Genomic DNA, 26,573 nt, shown 5'->3' with positions numbered 1-26,573 from the left:
TGGTGAGAAAATTTTTGGCATGTGAGGAGTCCTGCAAAGATATGAGGATGTAGTTGACCAGGGATATTTTAAACATGCACTATTAAAAGAGAAATAACTGATGGTGAAAGAGAAGAAGCTCATTGCAAATCATCTTAAATCAGCTATAATTGTATTGAAATTGGGATTATATGACTAAGACAGAAAATAATGAAGTGCCCTAATTGTGCCTCAAGACATTTAAATAGAAATTGTATTCAGGGCTTGTATAAATGTCACTTTATCAGATGTTATAATTTTCATCAAAATTACTCTAATTGTCTTACTTCCCCTGCTCCTCACAAAAGTACAGTACCCAAATGATTATGTGAATATCAACCATTCTTATTTCAGTGCCTGAATAATAAAGTTAATCTATGGATATACATTTATTCAGTTAAAACTAGCTGAATTCTCCTAAGATGTGTCTTATGGAAATAAAATGGCTCCCAAGAAACACAGCTTAAAAACATACTCTGCTTCTTTCAATAGCCTTCAGAATATGCAATTACCCAATAACTCACTGGGGACAGAAAACAAATAGAAAAGGTTTGAAACATTCTTGGTTCAGTTGCTTAAGAAATTATTTTTTCCTGAGAAATTATTTTCACTTATCAGCCTTTGTCTCTTTACGTAGTTGTTGCCTTTGTTAGTATTACTTGCAAGAATTCTCCAAATAACTACAAAATATAAACAAAAAACCATCCCTTATATTTCTGATTCTGTGTTAGCTACTATGTAGTACATATGTTAAGAAGTCTCTCTCCAAGGACACTGAGTCAGCTTTAATTGTTTATGTAGAGTTTTAGTAACACACTTTGAAGCTAGACAGCAACTCTTTGATCTTTAAAAGCTTAAGTGAGAGACTCAAGCGTATATCCTCAAACTTGCGGTTAATCTGAATTAAGACTCAAAATGAGGGACTGATTCACATTTCAAATTAATCAGACATCTTAAGATGACAGTGGCTAACTGATTAGTGCCTGAAATATGTCATTCTTATAGAGAAATAAATCCTAAGAAACATTTACCCTGTAATTTTTATTGGTAACATTCTGATATGAAGACCTCACTCAATGTGTAATACATGCATAGAGAAAAAATTTCCATTCTTCTTGAAGTCAATAGACACTGTACTCAACTATTCACATGATAGAAAGATTTAACAATTTCAGTTTGCTCTCAGAGCACAGCTAAAAGAAGGTAGTATTTCAAAATTACTTCACTGCATTTCACACCAATGTAGAAAATTCTACAATAACCAGAGTGAAATGTAATACTAGGTGTTTTTTTTTTCTTTGTATAATGGTGGTTTGATTTTCTCCACATTCTTTCCAAAAGGAAAGGCATTTGTTCACATCATTCCCCTTTCACTTCCATAATTACATCCCAGCTGCACTCCCAGCACAATCATACAGACACACACCTTTTTAAAATTATTACATCAGCAAAATGTAGGTTTGAAGAAAGATGAAAAGAACACTAGTACAGTAATTCCTGATGTTTTAGTAACATCACATAACACTCTTGCTTTAAAAAGACAACACACTTAGAACAGCTGTCCTAGTCTAGTTAAAATTGTGCTTGGTAGTCTCAAAAAAGGACACAGAAATATTTGGGTTTACAAAGAGACTGTGGTTAAGTCTGAAAAAAAATCTTAGTCCAAGAAAGGGGAGCCTAAAAGTGTCCTGCTATGACTCAAATCTTGAAGGTTGGGGACCCCAGTCTCTAATCAGTATAAGAAGGAGACAAATATGTTAGACTTTGCCAGGTAGCTGCAAACGAAGCCCCCACACCCACCCAGCCACCCAGCTAAAACTGCAGATGTTCTGGCTCTCTCCCAGAGCCCAGAACTTAAGCAAAGTCTCTCTACTCCACCATATGAGAAGATCATGTTTATTGCCCCATACTGAACAACAGGAAAATTACAAAAACATTCATCTTAATGAATGTTTATACTAAGATCCTGTGATGCTAAAACAAAAAGTAAATAGTTTGGAAGAAGGGAGAGTAGGGGGTCTGTGAAAACATCCATCTCTGAATGCTTTTGAGTCTTTCATCTTCACTTGGAGAAACGTCACAGGACTTCTATCAGATGCATGTAATAAACCTGCACCTACTAAATCATATTCCTCGCTGTGAGCAAATGCTGCTTGTTCTTACATGCAACATGGGACAGTAATCCTGAAATCCTCAACTTAGTGTCAGCACAGAGCCAGCAGCTGACACTTACGTGTGCTACAAATGCCTTACATGCTCAGCACCAGCTGTAGTCTTCAGCTTTTAATCATACCATGACTGCAGAACCATGCTAATAGAAAGTGTAGCCTTCAAAATTAGATATAATCCCTTAATTTGTCATTTATTGCAAAAGCCCTAAGGAGTTGCTTCAAGTTTTCATCTATTATAGCTAGTTTTCTACTTTTTGCTCTTTATTTTAATATTAAAGGCTTATGAGTTTGATAGAGGGACATAAAATAAATGCTCCAATTGATTATTCAACCAAGTTCCATTGACAACAGGAGGTTATGAAAAAACTTGCATGCACAGCATAAAATAAAGTTGTATTATCAAGTCCATGAAACATTATTCATACATACACGTAACAGATTTCAACATATTAACAAACTTAGAAGTGAGAACTATATAGCTTCTCCACACAGAATATAATAACTAATTCATTTGCTAACCTGTGAGACATTTTTAGGATCTCTAGACTTCTAGCAGACAGCCAAGCACTGCAATCCCATGGAGTAGCTGTGGCCTCAGATTCAAGATTTCTGTGCTACATGCCACAGTGGTAAGGAACATCTGTCAGACCACTGCAAACACAGATGTTCTCTGGATCACAGACAGTCTTAAAAAAGAAGTTTCAAAATAACGAGGAAGCATGTACTGTAATCACTGATCTTCTTGGTGGGAGAGGAGTTGGTAAGACAATATTGTCACAGACATTACTAGGTTTCAGAATGAATTTTCTGCTAAAAATAGTGAGATTACACATTCTAGTGTTGTCTTCAGCTAACTTTGGGCTCCCATGAGAAACAAATACTGCCCTATATTTGCCCTAACCTTTCTCATCTGCATTTTCCACCTCACAACCTATTTCGTGATGTACCTGTGAATTTTCATTGTTACTACGTATGGAAACAATTTGAAATTACTGAAAGAGATATGCTGTATTATTTTCAAATTTCAGTGAATACCAGTTTCCACTATTTAAAACCCCCATATGTGTTGCTTTCTCTTGGATTTTGGTCAAGCTTCCTCCAGAACACAGAAAATTTGCAATAAAAAAAATCACATCTTCATGGAAACACACAGATTAAATGCTCCTTATTTGACTCTTTATCTCCAACTACTGTTGTCATTTTACCAGACCCTTTACTGGACACCACAGACACATTAGAAAGAAAATTCTGGTGGTAGAGATGATAACTATTTTGTAATGTACCATTACAGATTTGAAAGAAAATCAGAATCAATTAATTTCATTTGTTCTTAATGACAGAACAAGAGGCAACTCTTCAAGCTGCAGTAGGGTACATTAGCCGCCCCACGAGAGGAAAAAATTACACTCCCTAGATCATTAAACAAACTGCCAAGTGAAGTTACAGACTCGTTATCATTTGAAACATGACACCTATCAGAGAAGCCAGAAATAATAAATTTGCCTTGCCAAAATGGTAATGGGCTGTTCATAAATTCCAGATGAAACACATTCTAAAACTAAAATGGCTTGATTACATTACAAAAATTACTTGTTATTATAGTGTGCATCATTTTGTTTAGTCAGTAAGAAAGAACATGAGAAGTGCTACAGCAAACAGCCTCTTGAAATATTACTTGACTGGCAGTGTATTTAATGAAGCTTTTTGTTATAAACCTTCACTTCTTTTCCTACTCTTTCAAAATTCATAACTTTGCATAATGCAGTTTTGGGCAGAAAATAAAATCCCTTCAGAAAATACGTTTGCATGTATTTTCTGTACACATAAAAACAATGCCACCTGCTTGTCACTCTATATCTTATGTGAGGAGACTAAACACATGAGGTATGAGACTAAACACAACCTCAGGCAACCACTGTGGCAGTGGCAGGGGCCTGGCTGTCACAGTCAGCTCTGCACAGAGGGCACTTGGTGTCCAGGAGCAGCAGGAGCAAGGGGTGCTCCAGAAGGGACAGTGAGCCAGCAGCAAAGGTGGTTTGGGCACCAGACTCTGAGCACCAGGCAAAGGGGCCAGACAAGCCCAAGCTAGGAAGTCCAAACAAGTTTTGAGGAAAGCCGGTGCCAGTGTGGGTCAATGTGGGGAAAAGGTGTCAGGCTGGGCTGAAATGGGGCATCCCATTGAGCAGGGAGGCTGCAGCCCAGTGGTGCTCTCAGGGTTCAGACAATCGACCTCCACCATCAAAATGCATTGGTTCTGGTTTTACAAAGCACAAGGGCTTTGTAAAAATACTATGCTGTAATTTAGATTTTACATTCTGGTTTGTTTTTCAGCTTTAAAGGAAGTTTTATTTACAATGGCCAGCTAATTGTGAAAATTAAACCATTTCAGTCCAGGCAGGGTAACCTCTGTCAGCATGATGCAGCTATTACTGTACAGAGACAGGCCATGCTTAAAATGAGCATATCTGCAGACATCTGCCACGCAGGGAGGAGGCTTCCTCCCAGCTTTAGTGACTTCAGTAAATGACACAGAAGTCTAAACGTGAGAACTGTGAAAACATTAAGCTCGGTAGCATGCATACATTAACTAAGAGGGAATGAAATTAGCAAGGGCAGTAAAAAGCACTACAGCAGTGACAAACACCACACTGCCTGAGTTGCAAGCACTGTCTTTGAACAAGTTTCCACAGCTTAGGAGAGGGAATATGGGGTTTAACCCAAACACTCATAAATTTTCTTACAGACATCTCAAGCTACACATTAAATGGCTTTCACAGATAAAACATCAAAACACATGCACCGAAGCTTAAACACAAGTCCTCTTCCAAACAAAAAGTCATTGTCAGGCAGACGAAGAATTGATCTTGGTCCAGAAAGTCATGCACTTCACTTTCAAGGACAGCCCAGAATAACATTTTGGAAAGACCATGCAAAGCAAATACGTCAAAAAAAAATTAAACAGAATCTTGAGCATAGAAAAATGGTAGCTGTGAAATAGCAACCAAAGTTAAAATGATTGACAATTTAGCAAGGTTCTTTTTTTCTTCTTAGATATTAAAGTTAATTAAAATTGGTGAAGTCATCAAGTCATTTGTGGCTTATCCTAAATGTAATATAATCTCATCTGAAAAGCATGAAATAGCTCTGCCTATATCTATAACTTCAATTCTTGGTAACTATTATAGTCATTCAATAATCCAATTACTATAAATTACATTGCAGAAGTAGGTCTATGCAATAGCCAAAATGGAAAAGAGTTGTGACATTGTCTGCACAACATTAATTGACCAAAATAAACTTATTACGTAAAACAGACCGAAGAAAACAGACTTCCCACAATACTACGTCTGAAAGTCTTCCAGCAGAACAGAACACTCAAAACAGAACAGAAATGAACATATATACATTTTCAAATGCAATAGTCAAAATGTATATTTAATCTAGAATGTAATATTAACGTTTGCTTTCAATGCAGTTTGGAAGGTGCTGTTTGATATCAGTAAACAGGCACTCTTGGATGCTGATCAAACAATCACCCTAAAATATAGGAAAAACATACTCATCCATGTAAAGTTTCATCTTCTGGTGCCTGACACAAAAGGGTTTCATCTCATATTCAAAAGTATGGAGCCACTGAGATTCAAGATTTGCATGGAAGGAAAAAGTTCTCAGAAGAAGGGATATTTAATAAATAGTGGCATTCATGGTCAATTTCCAGTGGTTTAAAAATCTGTTTTCAGTTTAGAGCTTTTAAACATATATAAATATTTATCTTATGTTTATAAACACAAGAAATACTTTATTTTGGCTAGAGTCTTGCCAAAATGCCTGATAAAAATCTGGCATTTCAGTGTCAGCTCAGGCATCACAGCCAAAACCACACATGTTAAGGGAGAAAAGATGATACAATCTGAAGAGTTCAAGGTTGCAAAAGGTTTGACTGAAAGGGTAAATGGGGAGTGTATCAAAATTGTTTCATTTTCCAAACATTTCCAATTAAAACTGTAAATGTAAATTTAATCTCCACTAAACTAGATAGTGAAAATGCTGCTTTGGAATATAAGCCCACCTCACAAAACAGCAAGTTTAAAAAAAAGCATGAGCTGTTACGCAAAGTTAGAGAAACGTTGAACAGTAAGAAACAACATTTGTATTTATCCTGTTTTACACTCCAGTTTATGAGGATGCAACATTTGAATGAGCAGGTCACCAAGCCTGATGGAAACATACTGTCACTGATGTTCACAGCCAGCTGGGTTCTATGGCCTGATGGCTCACATCTACAACTAGAATCAGTACAAGCCAGTGCCCCCACCCAGAGCTACACAGCACTATCTTTCATCATGCTACAGAAAAACATATTAGAATTATCCTAAAAAAAGTTAAGACCATTCCCAATTTCTATCTTTGCTTGTATTTACAGAAGAGAAACACATTACAAAACATTTAAAACAGTCCTTTGAAACAGAAAGCATGGGGGGGGTAATTTTGCAGATAATTGGAATGTAATGATCACACAAATAATTTTTCTCTACATATTTCACTATATGTAACTAACAAGTTTTGTAAAATCCATATCCAATGAAAGAAAACCTCCAAACAAACTAAGCATTAATTATCACTTGCAACAGAAAAACAATTGTTTTCGTTTTTGAAATTTTTATTTAAAAAATCAGGCAAAAATCTGAAGCTTTTCAAAAAGTAGCTTTTCAGAAACTGTTGGTGTGTTCTTCTATTGCTCTGGACTAAATAGCCCAGAAAAAAATCTGTTTCCATACATTTCTTTAAGGTATTTAGCTTTCATATGTATCACAAACGAAATTTCCATCTCAAATGAAATCTCTTTCATGGAACATGAAAGCATATTCTCTGAAATTCTTCCTAAGTTTAAAGCAGAGTCTGGCTCTGTAAATCTCCAGAACTACCAAGAAATAATGCAGGCAAGAAAAAAAAAATTAACAGACACCCTCATGCACAAGGTAAAATAAGACTCAAACCCAACTCTGACAGATTAATTACAAAAGTTCATACTGATTTATAAATTGTGCACCCTCACTCAACCCATCCCACAGAAATTGTACTTGTACTAATGAGATCCAGTGGATCTAAAGTTATTGTCATAAAAGTGTAACGACTCATGTGGAACGAAAATGAAAAAAAAAAATTAAGCTACAGCATTAATATAAGTTCTGAAATAACTGCAGATGTCATTTATTTGTATTTCTACATGGAATTTCATATAGAAAAGAGATCTGGTTTAGTGTTTGAGACAAGTAAAATATTTCAGTTACATCTAGAAAATGGTGACAACCACAGCTGTGGAAGAAAAAAAAAATTACTGAAAATAAATAGTATGTTTCACTTTTTTTTTTTTTTTTTCTGATATATCCCCTTATATTTTGTTTGGTACACGTCTTTCTTTTTACACCTCTCCATGTTTTAGGCAGATGTTTTATTTCATCTTTTTAAATATATATACATAATTTTTCTCCATGGTTACAAACCAGATTTGTTGATTCTCTGTCCTGGTTGAGATTCCAATTTCTATTCAGCTGGGTCATGATCTGAGCACCTCTATTTTAATGAAAATCCTGAACAGCACGACACATTTTTATCAGTTACTATTCATTTAGTTTCAGCTACTTTTTAAAAAGATCTGATATTAAGTAATTAAAAACTGTAACAGTAAAGCTAAGTTTGAATTTGAAATGTAGTTGCATCTGACCCAGTAATACAACTCCAATATTTTGCCTACTTTAAATTGGTAATTTGCCATCATTTGCCAACAACACCAAGCTGTGTAGCGCAGTCAGCATGCTGGAGAGAAGCAATGTCATCCACACAGACTTGAGAGGTGGGCCCATGCAGGCCTCATGAAGTTCAACAAGGCCAAGTGCAAGGTCCTGCACCTAGACTGGGGCAATCCCAAGCAAAAATAAAGGCTGGGTGAAAAATGTGAAGAGAAGCCCTAAGGAGAAGACTTGGGGTGTTGAAGAGAAGCTCGATGTCATCCATCCATGTGTACTTGCAGCCCAGAAATCCAAACAATCCTGGACTGCATCCAAAGGGGCACGGCCAGCAGCTCAAGAGAGGGGATTCTGCCCCTCTATTCTGCTGGTGAAACCCCACCTGGAGTCCTGCATCCAGCTCTTGGGTGTCCAACAAAGAAGGTCGTGGATCTGCTGGAATGAGTCCAGGAGAGAATCATGAATGTGAGCATTGGGCTCCCCACAGAAGACAATGGGGAAACTTTGAGCATCTCACCCCAAACCCACTCCCTAAAAGGGTCCTACAAGAAAGTCAGACTTTTGATGAGGGTTAGCATATGTTGGGGTTTAGGATTTTTCCATTTGTTTCTTTCTCTTAGGGAATTTTCTCCCTTTTTGTTGCTAAGAAACAGTATTACTGGTACTTAAGAGAGACAAAAGAAGTAACCACAGAGAAGGGGGAGGACTGCAGCTGGCTTTACCATCCTAGCCGAGGGACATTCTGCTGGGAAGAGCAGGGATAGCGAGAGATTTGGGCTGGGGGAAGGGGCTGGGCACAGCTCTCATCCCTCTTTTTGCTATCAGCTTTGGAGGAAGATGGTTGAGTTGCTGCTTCTGGGTGGGAATTTGCTGTTGCCACCGGAGCCCAACCCTGTCCTGCTTCTTCTGCCATGGGTGTGAGAGCAGCCACTTCTGCTTTGCTCATGAGAGCAGCCAGTGAACTGGAACCTTATTAACCCTCTACCTCACTAAAAAAGGGACTTTTGCCATCTGCTGGGGTGCCTCAGGGGAAACCCTGGGACCCCAAGCCCTTTCCCCTTCAAGAGAGCCTTTCAGTGCCTTGTTGTGTTCGGGAGCTGCACTGCTGCTGCTCTGCCCCGCCATGCTTCTGCTACTGATCTGGATGTTTTTTTGCTACACTGTAGCCATGCACCCCTGCCTGCTTGGACCAGCTCCTGCTGCAGCTTTGGAGGCTCTGATACATCTCGTCTACCACTCTGGCCCCTGCTGCTCCAGCTTGCTGCTTCTCAGGTTCCTGCTACAGCTCCTTTTGCTATCCAGAGGGGCACCAGGATCAGCTCTAAAGGAAATCCTTTCTCCTTCTTCCTGCTGGCTGCACCCGCCATTACCGTGTGGAGAGACGGCCACAACCCGCGCCACAGCGCCCCCTGCAGGCGCGGGGGAATCACCGCCCCCGCCCTGCCCGGCTGGGAGCCAGCAGCGCCCCTGCTGGCCGTGCCCGGAACTGCACCAAGGGACGCACCCACCGCTGAGAGAAGGCTGGGTCTGTGGTTCTGTTTGGTGCTCCTGCTGTTGCTGTCATTTTTTTACCTTGTTATACATACTGGTAAAGAACTGTTATTCCTTTTCCCATATCTTTGGCTGAAAGCCGTTTAATTTCAAAGTTATAATAATTCATAGGAAAGGCAGTCATACTCTGCATTCCAAGGGAGGTTCTTGCCTTCCTTGGCAGACACCTGTCTCTCAAACCAAGACAGCATGAGAGGACAAGGGGGAATGGACTTCAAGTGAAAGAGGGTAGATTTAGATCAGATTAGGAAAAAATTCATCATTATGAGGGTGGTGAGAATTTGCTCAGAGAGATTGTGGATGTCCTTTTCCTGGAAGTGTTCAAGGCAAGGCTTCCAAACCATTCTATGACATGAAAATAAAATCCATTACTGAATGCTGGAATTTTTAAGCTTTTAATAAATCAATTGTTGCACAAAGGCATTATACATGTCACATTATAGAAAGAAGAAATAAAAGTATAACATTAGCTTTCAAATGTCTCCTAAAAATGCATTCTCCGTCACACTGCTATATATCCATTAAGCTAAATCTTCCTGTTAGAAAACGGATTATTCCTAGTTGTTGTTTAGTAACACAGTGTGCCATGGCCATTTTACCATGTGGCTTTCCTATATTTTGACCAGGTAATAGATCTCCTTCTGCCTTAATTAATTTTATATTTAGCATCTTCAAAGGAACAAGAGCTTTAATGTAACCTTTTTTTTTTTTCCCTGACAAAATTCAAACTTTATTTTACTAATTAGTACATTATCTGAAAAGAAATACTGATTCCTTAATTCCACCCAGGTTACCTTACTTATATTTCACTTCTTGTAGTACCACAGAAACACATCAGTATGACATGATCCACCCCCGGAGATGTCTAGTGCAGGCTTCTGCTTGAAGCAAGATCTGCTGTGACAAATAGACCCACAGCCACTCCCTCCAGAGTCCAGACGTTTAACTCATGTCACCTATCCAGATCATAAAGTACCTGCATCCTTACTATAAGAATACTATAGAAGACAGTTTCAAAAGCTATACTAAAGTACAGGTAAACAAAATCTTCTACTCTCTCCTTGTACACAAATCCCATCATTTTATTATAAAAGGCAACCAGGTTGGTCAGGCATGATCTACCCTTGTGAAGTCCACACTGACTGTTCATAATCACCTTCTCCTTCATGCACTCATGAAATCTCTGTCACATTCTAAAAGGATCCAACTCTACAATATTGTGAGGGTCCAAGCTGAGGGTGCCAGCCTGTATTTCCCCATATCTAGCTATAGGTCTGTTATGAAGACTGGTGCAAGGTATGCCTTTCTCTGTTTATCCAGAATCTCCCCTAAAGCCTGTGATCTCTAAAAGATGATAGAAAGTGGCCTTGCAAGGACGTCACCCCGTGCTCTCAGATGCAGCTCTCCTGGATGCAACTATATCAGGTTCCATGGAGTTCTTGCAAGGAAATTGTGTTCTGATCCTCACCCACTGATGGCAGTTCTTTTCAGACTGCCCTAAAAATCAGAGGCTTGGGACACCTGATAGCTGAAGACTGAGAAAAAGAAAGTACTAAGCAGAACCATAGAATCATTTTGGCTGGAAAAGGCCTTTAAGGTCAAGACCAACTGTAAACCTAACATTGCCAAGTCCACCACTAAACCATGTCCATAAGTGCCACATGAACGTGTCATTTAAATAACTTCAGAGATTGTGACTCAACCACTTCTCTTGTCAGTCTATTTCAGTGCTTGACAGACCTTTCAGTGAAGAGCATTTTCCTAATATCCAATGCAAACTTCCCCATGTAGAACCTGAGGCCATTTCCTCTCATACCAACTTGAGGCTTATTTTTCTCATTCCAAAGTATCTCAGCTTTGTGTCTGCTTTCACCTGTCTCATTTAGCAACAGTTTCACATTTCACTTATCCAGCCTTTTACTACTAATATAGTGGTGGAAGCTCTTCTTGTTGCCCTCAGTGTCCCTTGCAAGTCTTAACTCCATCTGAGCTTTGATTGACTTGATGCCATCCGCACATAACCATGCAATATTTCTAAATTCCTCCTTTGTAGTCCATCTTTGCTCCATTTTTGCATCAAATTATAGCCATGAGTTTATCAAAGCTCCTATCCTGACAATTCTATCTGACATCCTGATTATTGTGACAGACATTCTTGCTCATGGAGGAGGTCTCTTTATGAGATTTCTAGTCTGTTGCTCCACTCTGGCTGGAGAGATGGTTGACGCTAATTACCTACAAATGTCACCATGACAAAAGTAATCTCACACAGATAAGTCAAATCACAGCAAGACAGACTGTAATTATCGATGTTTGTTAGTATGAAGTTGTACTAAAATCTTATATCCTTTAGATCCAGAAGTTTCCTTGATCAAGAAGATAAATGCTATGGCCAAATCTTAACATACTAAAACATACTAAAACAATGTCTGTAATTGAGCCTTCCTTTATTCTCTGTCATAAAAGGACTCTGATAGTCAAAATACTTTGGATAAGAATACAGACAATGAAGAACATTTAATAATCCTCAAAATTGTAGTCCTCGATTGATTTTTCTCCTTAAAATAATAGATAGTAAGTGGTAAAAGACATACTTTAGAAAGACGGCCTTCATCTGCTTATGCTTCTTCATTTTCTTATTTTTAGAAATAATTTTTAGAATTAAAATTGGAATGCATGAAGAGCACCTTCACCATGAAACTGCAAAGGAATAGATGGCTGAAATAACTTTGTTCATCTTTAAGGATGGTGATCCCACAAAATCTAAATTTGAACCTTGGATCTGGGAATCATGATATCTGACATATCACCCAGATATTTTAGACATCTTACTTTCAAGACACAGATGCAGTTTCAAGACACTTGGTGCAGTTCCGGGCACGGCCAGCAGGGAGCGCTGCTGGCTCCCAGCCCAGCAGGGCGGGGGCGGTGAATCCCCCGCGCCTGCAGGGGGCGTTGTGGGCAGGGCTCGGGCAGCACGCGGTGATGGCGGCCGGGCCCAGACGGGAAGGGATGGGAGAGAGGCTTTGGTTCATAAACCCTGGGGCAGCTGATCCCAGTGCCCAGGCAGGAAGGGATGGGAGGGAGGCCTTGGTTTATAAACCCTGGGGCAGTGTCGGTCTCAGTGCCCAGACAGGAAGGGATGGCAGAGACGCTTTGGTTTATAAACCCTGGGGCAGCTGATCCCAGTGCCCAGATGGGAAGGGATAGAGGAGACGCTTTGGTTCACAAACCCTGGGGCAGTGTCGGTCCCGGTGTCCCTGCAGGACTCTCGGAAGCAGCAAGCTGGGATGGCAGGATGTATCGGCAGGCAGGGGTTGCGGGGCTACCGTGCAGAGAAAGCTCGGAGCAGTGCTGAAGAAGCAGTGGGGTGGGGTAGAGGCAGCCCGGCTCCCAGCAGGGCAGGGAGAGGCGAGCCCAGGATCCCCAACAGCCCAGCAGATGGTGATGGGTCCCTCTAGTGAGGTAGGTGATAATAAGGTCCCAGTTCAGTGGCTGCTCTCACAAGCAGAGGTTCACCCCACAGCAGAAGAAACAGCTCTGGACTCGGCTCTGGCCGAGTCGCAGCAGCGAATTCCCTTCCCCAAGCAGCAGCTCTGACTGACCTCCTCCAAAGCAGAGAGAGAGAGACAGCGAGATGCCAGCAGCTGCCCCAGCCCTGTCCTTTACCTGCCCAGTTCTTGCCTATCTCTGACCCTCGGAGAGAAACTCCTAGATAAGAGAAGTGCAGCCAGATGCCCTCCTCCTCTGAGCTTGGTCACTTCTTCTGTTTTTCTCAAGTACCTAGTTATTAGTGTTTCCTAGCAACTTACAGGGGAAAAAATTCCCTAAGTAAAAGGAGCAAAAGGAAAGAAACCTAATCCTCAACACGCTGCTATAAAAAGAATTTTAAAAGTTTAAATTTTGTCGTGATCAATTCAGTTGTGAACCTGCTAATGTCCAGAATATGGTGATTATCCCCACAGCAGTGTTCACTTTGCAATCATATGAAGGGAGTCTTCTATCAAAATGGCTGGAAATCTGCAAGCTAAAAATAAACCAGTCAGGCATAAAAAATATTTTTACAGAAATAAACCGCTACAAAAACATATGAACCTTTTTTTTTCTGTAAAAAAATAGGGAAAATTACAAGCTGAACACAAATCAGTCATCTAGTTCATGCTCCAAGATATGTATTTATGAGTACTTCATGAGAGACATCTAGAGTATCAGATACTGACCAGACCGCAGCTGGATTCCTTCAAACAATTTTTACAAACAGATGTGAGCCAACTGAAAGAGCTGCTGCAAAGAGCAAATATCCTCCTGCAAAATCAACTTGGGACTCCAGGAGCCAGGAAGCGGCTTTTCCACCAGGGAAGGCAAGCAAGGAGTTCTGGGTGGCTGAGAGGCAGACAGGGACAGTGTCTAGACCTACCAGAAGCATGGTCCCAGAAAAGCAGAACAAAGTGACAGCCAAAGTACAATATCAAACATTAGAAATAGTGAGGAGAGTTTACAAACAGGCACAGTTAATGCATGAACAGACATGTATACTTTTTTTACCCATGATCAGATTAGAAACATTCTTCTGCTATTCAGTTGATCCATAATGAGAAGACTTTGTGTCATATATTTATTTTTTTCACTAATGAAATTGTTGACAGACTAAGAGTCAAGATATTAGCAGTAGTTTGCAATATGCAACAGGAATTGAGAAAAACTAGGAATTAAGTATTAGGGTAGTGGGCACTACAGTCACATTTATGTACTGCTTTTCAAAGGCAGTGTTACTCTCAGGACATGGGTGTAATCTCATATTCAAGGATACTTTGAACTAGGATTAAAGCACCTAAAATACTCTTTCTGAAAGATTTTAAAAAAATTCTAATCTTCCCTGCAATCTTTAGTATATTTCCCAATTTTTCCTGATTAATTAATTGGAAGAACAATTTCCTCTAGCAAAACAAGAGGGTGTTTTGCATGCCTAAAAGATTACTCACGTCTACTATTTGAAGTATTCTTCACTAATCTGCTGTACCTCATTTCTTAAAAGAATCAAGTAATGATGAGTATTCTGCAGTCCATGAAGAAGAGGAACAAAACATACAGCAGAAGTTCTTTTCTCTAGAGTTCCTCAATTTGTATAATTAAGGAAATTTGCAAATTGAGGGAATATTTTCCATCTTACTTCTCATAGCACACCTGATAATAATTCTCAAAATCCGACTCTATCAAATAAAAAGAAAAATTAGGAAGGAATAGTTAGGAGGAGGAAGAGAAAGAGATGTCAGTATTTATGGTTTTAGCCTGACCTCCTGTGCTATACACCAATATCTAATGAAAGTGGGGATTTAGCAGGGTAGGCAAGGAAGACACAGGTACTTTCCTCGTTTGTACATTTGTCGGGGGTGGGAGGGAAAGAGAAAGAGAGTGGATAGTAAAGGGACTGCATCTTTTAATCATATTGTGAATATAAAAACAGAATCAAATGTACTGAGCCTGTATCTGCAAAGACTAGTACTACAGTACAAAAGAAGTCGACCTGCAGAGAGTAAAACTGCTTTTGTCAGGGATGCTACACTCCTACCATGGGCGTTTTGGAGAGATTTTAATTTGGATTTGTTATGGCATGGTCATACAGACTGAACCCTCACTGGAGTCTGCAACTAAGCAGATGCATCTATGAAGCACCTTTCAGTTTAGCTCCATCTGAAAGCCTGGATACTTCCCTGTCAGCATTTTAGTTCACACTAGAAGCAGATTTTTGAAGCAAGTCTCCTCCAGTTATTCCTACTTCTCATACCACTGTCTCCATCATAGCATAGTCCCAGAGCACATGAGCTGGAGGTGTTCCAGGGGCAAACCTAGAGACAGACCAACCACTAACAGTTCACAAGATCAAGACAGAGCTAATCTGAAATCAAACTGAATTGGGAATGTTCAGTCCCTCTGCCTTATTCCACAAATCTACCTGTATTCAGATGTGCTACTTGCCAACACAGGATATAATTTTGATGTTCACCAAAGCCATGACCCTATCCAAGGTAAAATATTAGTGCACATGTCCTAGGATAAAACAGACGTTTTGGAATGGATTCTTTTCCATCACTTTCTGCCTCATTCTGCAAATCACATATGATCTAAACACTAGTTTGGGAAAAAAGTCCTTTACTCAAATCACTGATGGTAAATTTCCCTGAGTAAAATGGTCAACAAATCTCAAAGACTTCGGAGCACATCAGGTTAGTACAAGAACAAACAGGCAGCTACAGCAAGCAGCTGAGGGCCTGAAGGTCAGATGGCAAAACTTGTATGAGTGAATCTAAATGCTTTTGCCCTCCCTGAAGACATGGACCACAATCACATTTCTCATAGGAATGGTTGGTACCAAGTCACATTTTGGATATGATCTAGAAGACTGCTAACGAGGATAGGACAAAACTATGCAAAGGAAAATGCTAACATTTTAACAGTTATTATCAAATGCATTTTAGTGCTTGGAACTCTGCCATGGCTACCTTTCTGTACACCTACTGACTGCATCTCTGTAGTGTAGGCAGTATTAATTCCCACCCACAGAAGGGTATAATTTAAATAGAACATTATTCTGCTTATACAGCAATTACTCAATATCCAACAAAACTCCCAGATCCCAAAGCAGGCTGTACCTTTAAGTCATAGGTTACCCTGTACCACCCACCAGTGGAAAAGTTGAAAACTATTAGGTCTTGAAAAACTAAGGCAAGGTGTTATGTTCCAATTAACTTAAACAGTCATAAAAAGTATCTGGAGAACTCATTAGTGAAAGCACCTTAATTACACATACGAACATGAAATAGTTCCACAAGCAAACTGATGAAAGACTGTTTAGACTGCAATTTATAACTAGTGTATCTAATCTTTTCTTCTGTGCAATAACGTTCAAGATGACAAGTTTCCATTATATTTAAGCAAGAACATACTTTTCAGTATTTCTTGCAGATTATATATATAAAACATAGAATACTGCTTTGATTGTTCTTTCAAGTCACATCCAATTAAATGTAAGACAGAGAATTAGTTCTCAGTCAGCAGAAGCCCTCCTAATGAAACATCAATACCACAGATAAAACCCGAGATTATAGTCAGACTAGCCAGTTACAGAGAAATAGTATTCTTAGACCTAAATAACGTTTACTCATTTTTCATTTTAGAGAATGTTTCAATTACTTAATTTAAATGGAAAAGATCCCTTCTCCAAAGGACAAGAGTTTTTCAGTTTATATTGATAATACTCTCTTCTCTGGCCTCTATTTACCAAAGTTTCACAGAAATACTTGAAAAATAATGGTGCTCTGCAAAATAATCTACTTTTTACCAGTTATAAGTTCCATCTAAAGGGAATTTATAGAATGCCATTATGTTAATCTCACACCTCAGTGCCATAAACTGTGGCAACAAGTTGGCAGATTTGTTTTAGTTTTATTTCTTAGTTCTGCTAAATATGCTGGGCTAAGACATAATTTTTTTAAGGCAGAATAGTCTGCCTTACAAAAAATCATTTTTATAGTTCTCCCAGAGCAGACAACCTTAACACTAATTGCTTAAAATTATACATGAAGTACACTCTGTACTTCTTTCTGGCACTTGGCAGTGAATCACATATTGGACTAATAGAGGGCAAATTTTATATATTTTAAAAGATGAAGTCTTGTTTTATGCTAAGAATTTATGAAGCAAGAGGTTTTTTACAAAACAGAATTAGGTTGACCCTGGTCAGATTAAAATGACACTGGTATTATGAGAATTAGAGAGTCAACTGAAGCAGGTTTACTACGTATAGGTATTTTTTGCTATGAAAACTACAGCCAACTGACCCTGAGTTAAACTCAGCGACAATTGTAAAAGTCTGTCAAACTGCTAGAAGATGGAAAGAAGAAACAGAGATAGCAGAGATGTAAGTATGGACTTTCTCTATTACATGAAAATACAAACAATCCATTAAAAACAACCCAGTACTCCCTGAGGTCATGGCAACACGTGTCTGCCTACTCACCCCTTTCACATCCAGTCTCTTTTTGTAAGTACCCTATAATGTTTCTGGTTGTAGGAAAAAAAAAATCCTCTCTTCATTTTTTTGTTAACTGAAATGGAGGACCTACAAGAATACATGTTCAGCTAATGAGAAAATATGAATTATTTTTATTACATCTACAGCAAAGATTATGAAGAAAGTGCACAAACTAATGAAGTACAGAATAAGAGGGGTAAATAAGCACAATAGCACATAGACAATTAGTCACAATAAACTAAAAATTGAAGAGATGATAAAAAATCCCTACATCAAGTCAGCCTGTCAGCTGTGGTTGGTTTGGGTTTTTTCCTACTGACAGTAAAATATTACACATTTTTTCCTCTTTCCTGACATTTGAAACGAATATTCTTGAGGATTTAGTCACAGATGGTTCCAACTGCTACAAAAGTGCCCTCAGTAGGAATTACAAATCTAATTTTTGTTTTCTTATTCAAAAGGTTCAATTACAGGTAGTAAAAGTAAGAAGAACAAACCATTCCTTCAAGCTACAATTTATATTATCTGACTGTGGCATAAATAACAGAGAGCTCCTTGGGATTATGCATGCAAATCAGATCTAAAGTAATTCAGTGTAAGTTGAACCGCTAGGTTGTTGTGCTAGCATTTTAAGGATAAGAGGACACAGTCTTAATCTGCACCAGGGGAGCTTTAGGTTGGAGATTAGGAAGAAATTGTTCACAGAAGGAGTGATTGGGCATTGGAATGGGCTGCCCAGGAAGGTGATGGAGTCACCATCCCTGAAGATATTGAAGAAAAGACTGGATATGGCACTCAGTGCCATGGTATAGTTGACAAGGTGGTGGTAGGTGGCCTCCATGACCTCAAAGGTTTTTTCCACCCTAGTTAATTCTGTGATTTTGTGATTTTTACAACTCAGACTTCATACTTTCTTCCTGGGCCATCTTCCTAAACCATCTGCCTTTAGGAGTGGCCACGTATTTCAAAGCCAAATATGCTTAAAGCAGACAGCTTTCTTATTGGATTAAGCATGTTTTCTGAAAAGAAAATGTTGTTTTCCAGAGTCCTTTGAGAAAAACATATCCTGCTGTATCTCCAACTTTTATTCTTTAAACAGAGTTGTGACACTGCCATGCTTTTGTTAATGTCCCATTTAACAAAAACTACAGCTGTTAAAACTCCTGAATGTCTAATTTCAATGAAGAAACTAATTTTTTCTAAATGGAAGGTACACTGAATAGATTTAAGTCTCACCTTCTGAAACTTTATAAGTAGAAAGTTTTGTACCAAATTTTATTTGATTGGGAACAAAGATGTGTAACTAAACAGTGAATAAATTAGCCAATATAAAATTGCTGCCATCCTTCCCTTGACACTATGGAATGAAGTGGTAAATCAGCCTTAAACTAATGTCAATGATTTAATCTACAGCACATTTCAGTAATTTTCTAATGTAAAATGAGTATGAAGTTTGTCTTAAATATAAGAAAGAAATTGCAGGTTTGTGCAGAGTTAGATACAAGGGCCGAATTATATCTATTGCCTACAGGTTATCCGAAGACTGAAAAGATATTTGTTTAATGTTTGATAATTTTGGAGAACATATAATTTATATAGACTGTAAGAATAAAAATTTCTTGCCTTACAAATTGTAAATGGTACTACCATAATTTATTCTATGATTATCAGTCACAGAAGTGGAAGAAGTATGATACAGCCAGCCCATGTATAATACAGTTTTTGCCAGAGAATAATGTCTTTTTTACCCCTCTACTTTTTAGATATTATGAATACAGACATACAGTTATGCACACATGTTCTACTAGAATCAAAGATTAATGATCACAAAATCCTGTAAAACAGGCTTGGAGATTTTAGAACAGTAAAGTTACTCTTCAAAGCACACTAAGAAGTCTAATCCTTTTATGTAGTGTATTTTTTCCCTTATTATTCAAAAAAGAGCATTCTGTTTAGCACACCCAGCATATGCACCATATGATGCACCAGATGCCTTAGTAAATAATTCATCTCTTAATGAAAAGTACAATAAATAGTTGCATAAAACTGTGCGACAATGCAACTGATAACTACCCTTTCAAAACTAGAAAAAGAGGAGATTTAATAAAGAGCAATAGCTATATCACAAAACAATACTGTCAGACTGAACTGCCAACATATGCTTAATTATGCTTCAACTGTATTCTGGAAATGAGAATACAGCACAGATTACTGCATATCCTTATATTGCAGCTCCATCAGGGCTCGTGAAGGGTGGCAGAAGAATGTCTAAATGCTGCATTTACAATGCCTAAGACAGCAGGATAGGTTGAGAAAGAGGGCAAGACACATGACATAAAATAAGATTGTAATGCCTGCTTGAAGTGAGTATTTTACTGGTATAGAAGACACTAGCATTTTATTAACACAACAACATCTATGAGTAATTCCTAAAGCCTTTCTAAAAATGTGACTTAATACTGTTAAGATAGGATTTGTATGGAAAGATGTGCCCATGAATTTCTTTGCAGTGTCTATGTCTTAGCTGCAGCCAGTGAAACAAATGAAAAATCTATCTCTTTGCCTGTTGATTTAACAGGCTTTCTAGAGAGGAAGACAGCAGCAGACTTGTGACAAACAGCTTTCAAATATGCATGTGTTCTCATGCTATCCCATATGAGATCAATTATTTTGACACTTTCCTCCAATAAACTTATTATTTGCACATATACCTAGTGGAAAAACACAGCTTCTATAGAGGAAACAAAATAACATTCCTTACTATCTCCCATTTTGTTTAGCACTGTTTTGAGTGTGTATTTTTTTTCTTCTCTATTTTTCATGTTACATATTAGCATTATATAAGCTACATAATATATCCATGTTCATGGTAATCCTAAACACACTAGCCCTTAGTTAGACAAGTAGCAGCAGCCAGTAAGTTAAATGAATGAGATTTCTCCAAAGTCTACATCCATTACTGGATGGGACAGCATAGTATAGTGCATGATATAGTGAGGGGGAAAAAATTGAGATGCAAAAGAAAACTTTGAAAAACATTTTCTACATAATATATGGGGAAGTTTTATTAGGTATTCACAAAATATAAAGTACTGAAAGACAATTTCCTCAATCCAAATTTACAAAGAAAACCCCCAAACCAACACAAACTTAACTGAAATCCCTTTCCTTCAGTTTTTCCACTGGTAAAAGTAGGAACAATAATGCTCACCCACTTCACAGTGTGCTCTGAAACTTACCATGTTACTATATACATTTTCTCAGGTGTACAGATAGATATTAACATCAGTTAGTAAGAAACAGTGCTCTATCACTGTGGAAACGCTGTCTGCCAGCACACATAGTGCAGCCAACTGTGGGTTTTGTTTTGTTTTGTTTTGTTTTGTTTTTTGTTTTTTTGTTTGTTGTTTTGGGAGGTTTTTTGGTTGTTTTTTGGGGTTTTATTGGTTTGGTTTGGTTTGGTTTGGTTTGGGGTTTTTTTTGGGTTTTTTTTTGTTGTTTCTTTTGTTTTTGTTTTTTTGGGGAATTTTTTTTTTTTGCACTGTTTTTTTTACTGTCTGTGTGAGAACAGACCATCACAAAACAGAGGCTGAGCTACTCTGAGCCCCATTTCAACTCATTCCATTGTAGTCAGGCCTCCTGCCAAACCTGGGCATAAATGAGAATTCCCACCAAAAGGTAAAACCAACAACCTGCTGTTTTGTGGCAAGGAAAGATCATCAAGAACTGATGACACAGACTTGACACCAAAAAATTTTGATTCCAGCCCTGGAAGACTACTTCTATGGTCTTCAATAAACCAATTAAGCCTGTCTGCTGCACCTCGCTGTAACTACTGATTTCACTCAAGGAAGTGCTATAGGATTCAGCCACTCAGACTCTGGGAAGTCACTGTGTTTACAGTGCAGATGTCAAGCACCTATGAAAAAAAGCTACTCCAGATGCACTTTGCACAGCAGATGGCATTATACACAGAACTTGCCTGTTTAGGGAAAAGGTTTCTCCTCAGCTTTTACTTACCTGGTGACTTAAAATTCTAAGATAAGATCTGCAAAGGTGAAAATCACAAACAACAGGCATGGAACAGTTATGCAAGTTTGGTATGGTAGAGGGAAGCATTATAATGGTAATGATTTTAGAGTATCATACGGCACAAGCATGTACAATGCCTCTTTAAACACAGTACAAAAAACCCTGATACTTTGCATTGATTTTTCTGCCTACAACTTCCCTAAATACTAGAAATGCATTTTGTCCCTATAACAATTTGAACTTCACAAGGAGATGATAAATGAGATAATATTGATTAGATTGTGCTGAAGGGTTCCAGCTCTTCAAGGTTATATCCTTTAGAGCATTTGTAAATCTCATTACAGAAATCTGCCTGTTGATATACATAAATAAAGAGTGGCAGAAGGGTTCCAGCATGATAGCTCTCACTGGAGTCATGCTGTTCTTCAGACAGAAAGTTCAGACAAGCAGGTACAGAAGAGCTCAGAATAGTAGAATCAGCCCCCCTTTTTCAAAGAAAACAGACCAATAAAATTTAGATCATAACTCTGTGAGAGTATTACTGACAGAGTATCTGTAGTGAAACACAATAGTGGGCCTCAGTTGGCTGGAACTGTCAGCTTCATCTGTAATGTGAAGAATGAGTAAGTCCACTAAATTGTTCCAACTAATTTAATATGTAGTTCTTATAGTAAATTAATCTTAATTTCAGCTGAAAGTCAGCATGAGCCTCTTCTTGCTTTTGGTGGTGAAAAAAATCCAAAAAATGTCAAGGAGCATACCAAAAAGCAAGTGCAATAATCTGCTAAATTCTCCTGGAGTCTTGCATTCACTCTCAACTAAAGGAGGACAAGAAGAGACACTTAAACTGGCCATCTGCTTTTTAAAAACTTCAAATTTCTCCCTGAGATATGGCAGGGAGAGGGGGGTCAGGTGGATATGTGCGAGGTGTGAGGAAGAATATGTACTGAAAAGAACCAGGGGTCCTTCTGTCTTGATGGGCAGGAGTCACCAGTGCATAATGCCAGCCACAAAGGCTGACAGCATTAGCCACAACAGAGAGCAATCCATGTAATCATCTCCCTTTACTTGGCACACATTACATGCACCCAGGTTTGGGCATTGCAACACAAGAAACACTCTGACAAATGAGAGCAAGTCCCATCAAACCCACTGAAATGGGCCAGGGGCTGGAGCACTTCCCTTGTGAGAAGTGGCTGTGTAAGCGGGGCCTGCCTGAACCTAAGAAAGTAGGGGAGCAGCTAACAGCACATCTAACTCACCAGGAAAACAACCCAGCAGACAGCAGCTTGCACAGAGAGGCTGAGCAGTCTCCATCCTTAGAGGTTTTTGAAGATGCACTAGGAAAGACCTGAGCAACTCAATCTGAATTCCAAACTGTCACTGCTTTCAAGGGAAGGTTACACTTGTGGACCTCCCAAGACCCCTTTCAACCTGAATGAATCTGACTTGTGTTTGCTGTTTCCATTATTGTGATGCCACTGACAAGCAATTTTAGGTGCCACTTTTGTAGGAACGTGGTCAGTCATGCTCTGTTCCTTTCTGCTGAGCTCTACTACCATTTCTATTCTAAGCAGTCTCTGAACTCTCAGGTGAAAGTGATTCTATTTATATTCATCTCATAAAATGTTTAAAACATCAGAAAAAAAACCCTGCTTACAATATGAAACGTAGATCTGAGGTATAAAAGGAATACCAATGCTCTTCTTTTTCTGAGCGGCAGGTGGGCACAAGTGTTATTTCCATTCAGAGGTTAAAGCCATAAGCTTGAATATGTTTGGGGTTGGTTTTTGTTTTGGTTTTTTATCATTTTGATACATGTTTTCATGGAGATATGTGCAGATAAAAGCCATATTCAGATTTGGTTTGTGAAAGCAAGGAAGACAAGTGAAGAAAAAAGTAATATTTGATCTCTGATATTTAGTAACTATTTGGTAAAGTTCTTTAATAGGACCTTGAAACTTCAATTTCACAGATTTTTTTTAGGGGGAAAAACATCTTCCCAAATAAGTGGGATGACAACAAAATTTACACTAGAAAGTAATTATTAGCCTTCACACAACAGAGTATGTGGACACCTTCACCCTCATAGAAGCTCCACCATCTGTTTTCTTGTGTTTGCCATCCCCAAATCAGAAAGCAAATTCTGTTCACTTTCCAGCAAAAGTTTCCTCAATCAGCCTCTGATAAGCAAGGAATTTTATTAGAAAATGAGTAGCTGGGAGAAAAAGCTTCAATTAATAAGTATACCCTGTTGATTTGTATTGTGGCATAGACAGAACTTGGAAATAATCTTGAAATCCATACCATCTCAGTACTGATAACTTCTCATAAAAATCACAGGAAAATTGAAGCTTCTGACAGTCACACAGTATGACTGAATGGATTCCAAACTTACTGGTGTGGAATATAATGGTGGTCATCTGTTTTATAAAAACGTCAACGTATAACTGTTGACCCTGAAAAGACAGGGAGAAGACGAGACACTGATGCTTGTGGTAACATGACACCTAGTGTTCACTTTCAGGAAGCTTCAGTATTGGTGGGTGCCAAATGCTGAAGAAACATCAATGTCCCAGGACCTCTTTCAAAAAAAAAAAAAAAAAAAGGTAGATATTTATACTAGCATTTCTAAGCAAGTGCCTAAATCACAGACACAGTGAAAACCGAGAGGAGGAAAGGAACAGAAAATCTGCTTGTGCTGCACTTGCCCTTCCTATCGAGTACACAATTTGGGTAACTGCAGAAAAGACTGCTATCCAAACAAGTTTCATGTTGCTTGGTTTTTTTATTTGGGTTTCTGCTGCAAAAAGAAACCATCCACCTATTGCTCTTTTTCTGGTTGTGTATGGAATTTAATAGAAAACTGGTCTACTACATATAATATGTACAAGTTTAAGAGTCTGTATTAAAAAAAAAACATAAAAAAGGTTTATTTATACATAGCAATGAACTGTACATTTATTTCTTCATTTAAAATCGTGGTGTATCAACAGTACAAGTGCCTGTTACATTATCCTTCCCTTCCAAACTTCTAGCAGCACAATGAAAACCACAGTAACTAATGCATACTAGATCAATGAGACCATAAAATCCATGTAAGAACATGGCACAAGCACTCTAACATAGTAAAAATTACTAAGAGATATTGCCCCTTGAGTATTTCCAAGGGCAAAGAGGGGAAAAGATTATATGAGAAATTAGAACAAAAAGTTCACTACAGATAGAGGAAACATATTTGAAGCATTTTTGAAATCAGTTGTATAAGAATCCATGTCTGATACTGAAAGAAACAGGTGTCAGGAATTACACTGAGATTGGCAAAGCACTAGAAACAAGGTCTGACTGAAACTTCAGTTCTATAGAACTGAACATAAACAACTGCACTTCAACAAGTTTATAGATACACTGTGAGAAACATTCTTAAAAGAGAATTAATGTTAAGAATACATGCATGAAAAGCAAATTAGTATTGTATTTCAAATGTAGCATTGTCCTTAATTTAAAAGTGCTGAGTTATGTTCCAGGGAGTAGTATTTAACTGTTATTCTTCTGAAGAGAAAAAAACCCACAAAGACAACCCATCAATCTTTTAGTATTGTCTAGCTACCAGAATCCCAAGCAATTAATTTAACTCAGCAAGCAATATTCAGTAAACACTAACTACTGTTATTATATCTTATTTCTGAGAAAAATGTGCATGCAGTCAATACACAGGTACTAAAATACACATTTTTCTTTTAACAAGGTAAACAGATCTAGATTCCAATACTGTTAAATAACTCAAGAAGATGCAAGTCAAGCAATTGTCACACTGTGAATTATAAATCAGGTTCTTATTTTTCAATACCTTTTGAGCATGGTATTCTTCAGAAGTTTAATATGTGTCATATCTGGGGACCCAAGCAATTATGAATTCACCTAAATAAATATCTGCCATAAGATGTCCCTGTTGACTTTGAGTCTAAATGGTTTTGTTACTAAGATTATATATTCATTCCTTCTTTCAATCACATACCTCTATTTGAAATAGCCAGGAAACTGAGGCTAAATTTGTCTGTTGGAAACAGACAGCTTGCCAAAGCCTTAGATTCATAGCACTATTTCTCATTTAGGCTCAAGGTAAATTGTGTATTCATATTTCTTTAGTTCCTACAGCTCTTATCCCAAAGGTCAGTTCACCATTCATGAAGCGTCTAGTTTGGTCCCAGGCAGAACTCCCACGAGTAACAGCAAAAAATGGCATGTCCTATTGGTCTTAAACATACATATTTGACACAACTACAAGAATAACAGTCATAAATTTCTCCTAATGATAGCGATTATCCCTCACCTTTTATGCTGAAACATCCTGAACTGCCATACAACCTACTCAGCTGTTAACATTTTAGATAATTGCTGCACAGATTATTTTTGCAGTTCCTGAACAGGTCTTACAAATTAAGAACTGTGAAACAATTTTAAAACACAGAGGATTCCACAGTAGGCTTAATTCCACTTTTTCTTTTTGAATTATAGGAATTCTAAAAGCCCAAAGGTTAAATTTATGCATCTCCTCACACAGAGTCAAAAGATAGATGCAAATACAGGCTGTGAAAGCTTCTCAGACTAGACAACAGCTTGTTTCCACAGATTTATCTGCAACTGTCATACATGCTTATGATGTCAGGTATCCTCTACCCTTTTTTTCTACACTTGAATTTCCAAATTTTACTTTCATTTTTATGATTACAGAAGCTTGAAGTAGTTACAAATTCACCGTGAGGGAGAACGTGTCTCTAAGTCAGCTTTCATGCAGCTGAGGCACCTTCTAAACAACACTCTGGATAAAACGTCAGGCAGATAAAAACAATTTTTCTTTTAAAAATTGCAAGGCTGTGGTCACCAAAACAGCTCGAAGGACAGGGAAATTTTTTTTGTTGTTGTTTATTTTAGCACTAGTATATACTTTATATAAATACAATTAATAATTTTTTAGCTGGTGATCGAAAACGATTACGATGACGCTTCAACAAAACATCT

General features: G+C 38.2%; 1 protein-coding gene across 3 annotated transcripts in view; it reads right to left on the bottom strand.

Moving 5' to 3' along the window:
* Window positions 1–26,573, bottom strand: part of SNTG2 (syntrophin gamma 2) — a 222,223-nt gene that overhangs the window by 194,934 nt on the left and 716 nt on the right. The gene's annotated exons all lie outside the window — the stretch shown is intronic.

This window comes from Sturnus vulgaris, chromosome 3 (assembly GCF_052056855.1).
Source record: "Sturnus vulgaris isolate bStuVul1 chromosome 3, bStuVul1.hap1, whole genome shotgun sequence".
Classification (NCBI taxonomy): domain Eukaryota; kingdom Metazoa; phylum Chordata; class Aves; order Passeriformes; family Sturnidae; genus Sturnus; species Sturnus vulgaris.
The sequence above is the reverse complement of the archived record's forward strand: the minus strand, read 5'-3'. Positions and strand labels throughout refer to the sequence as shown.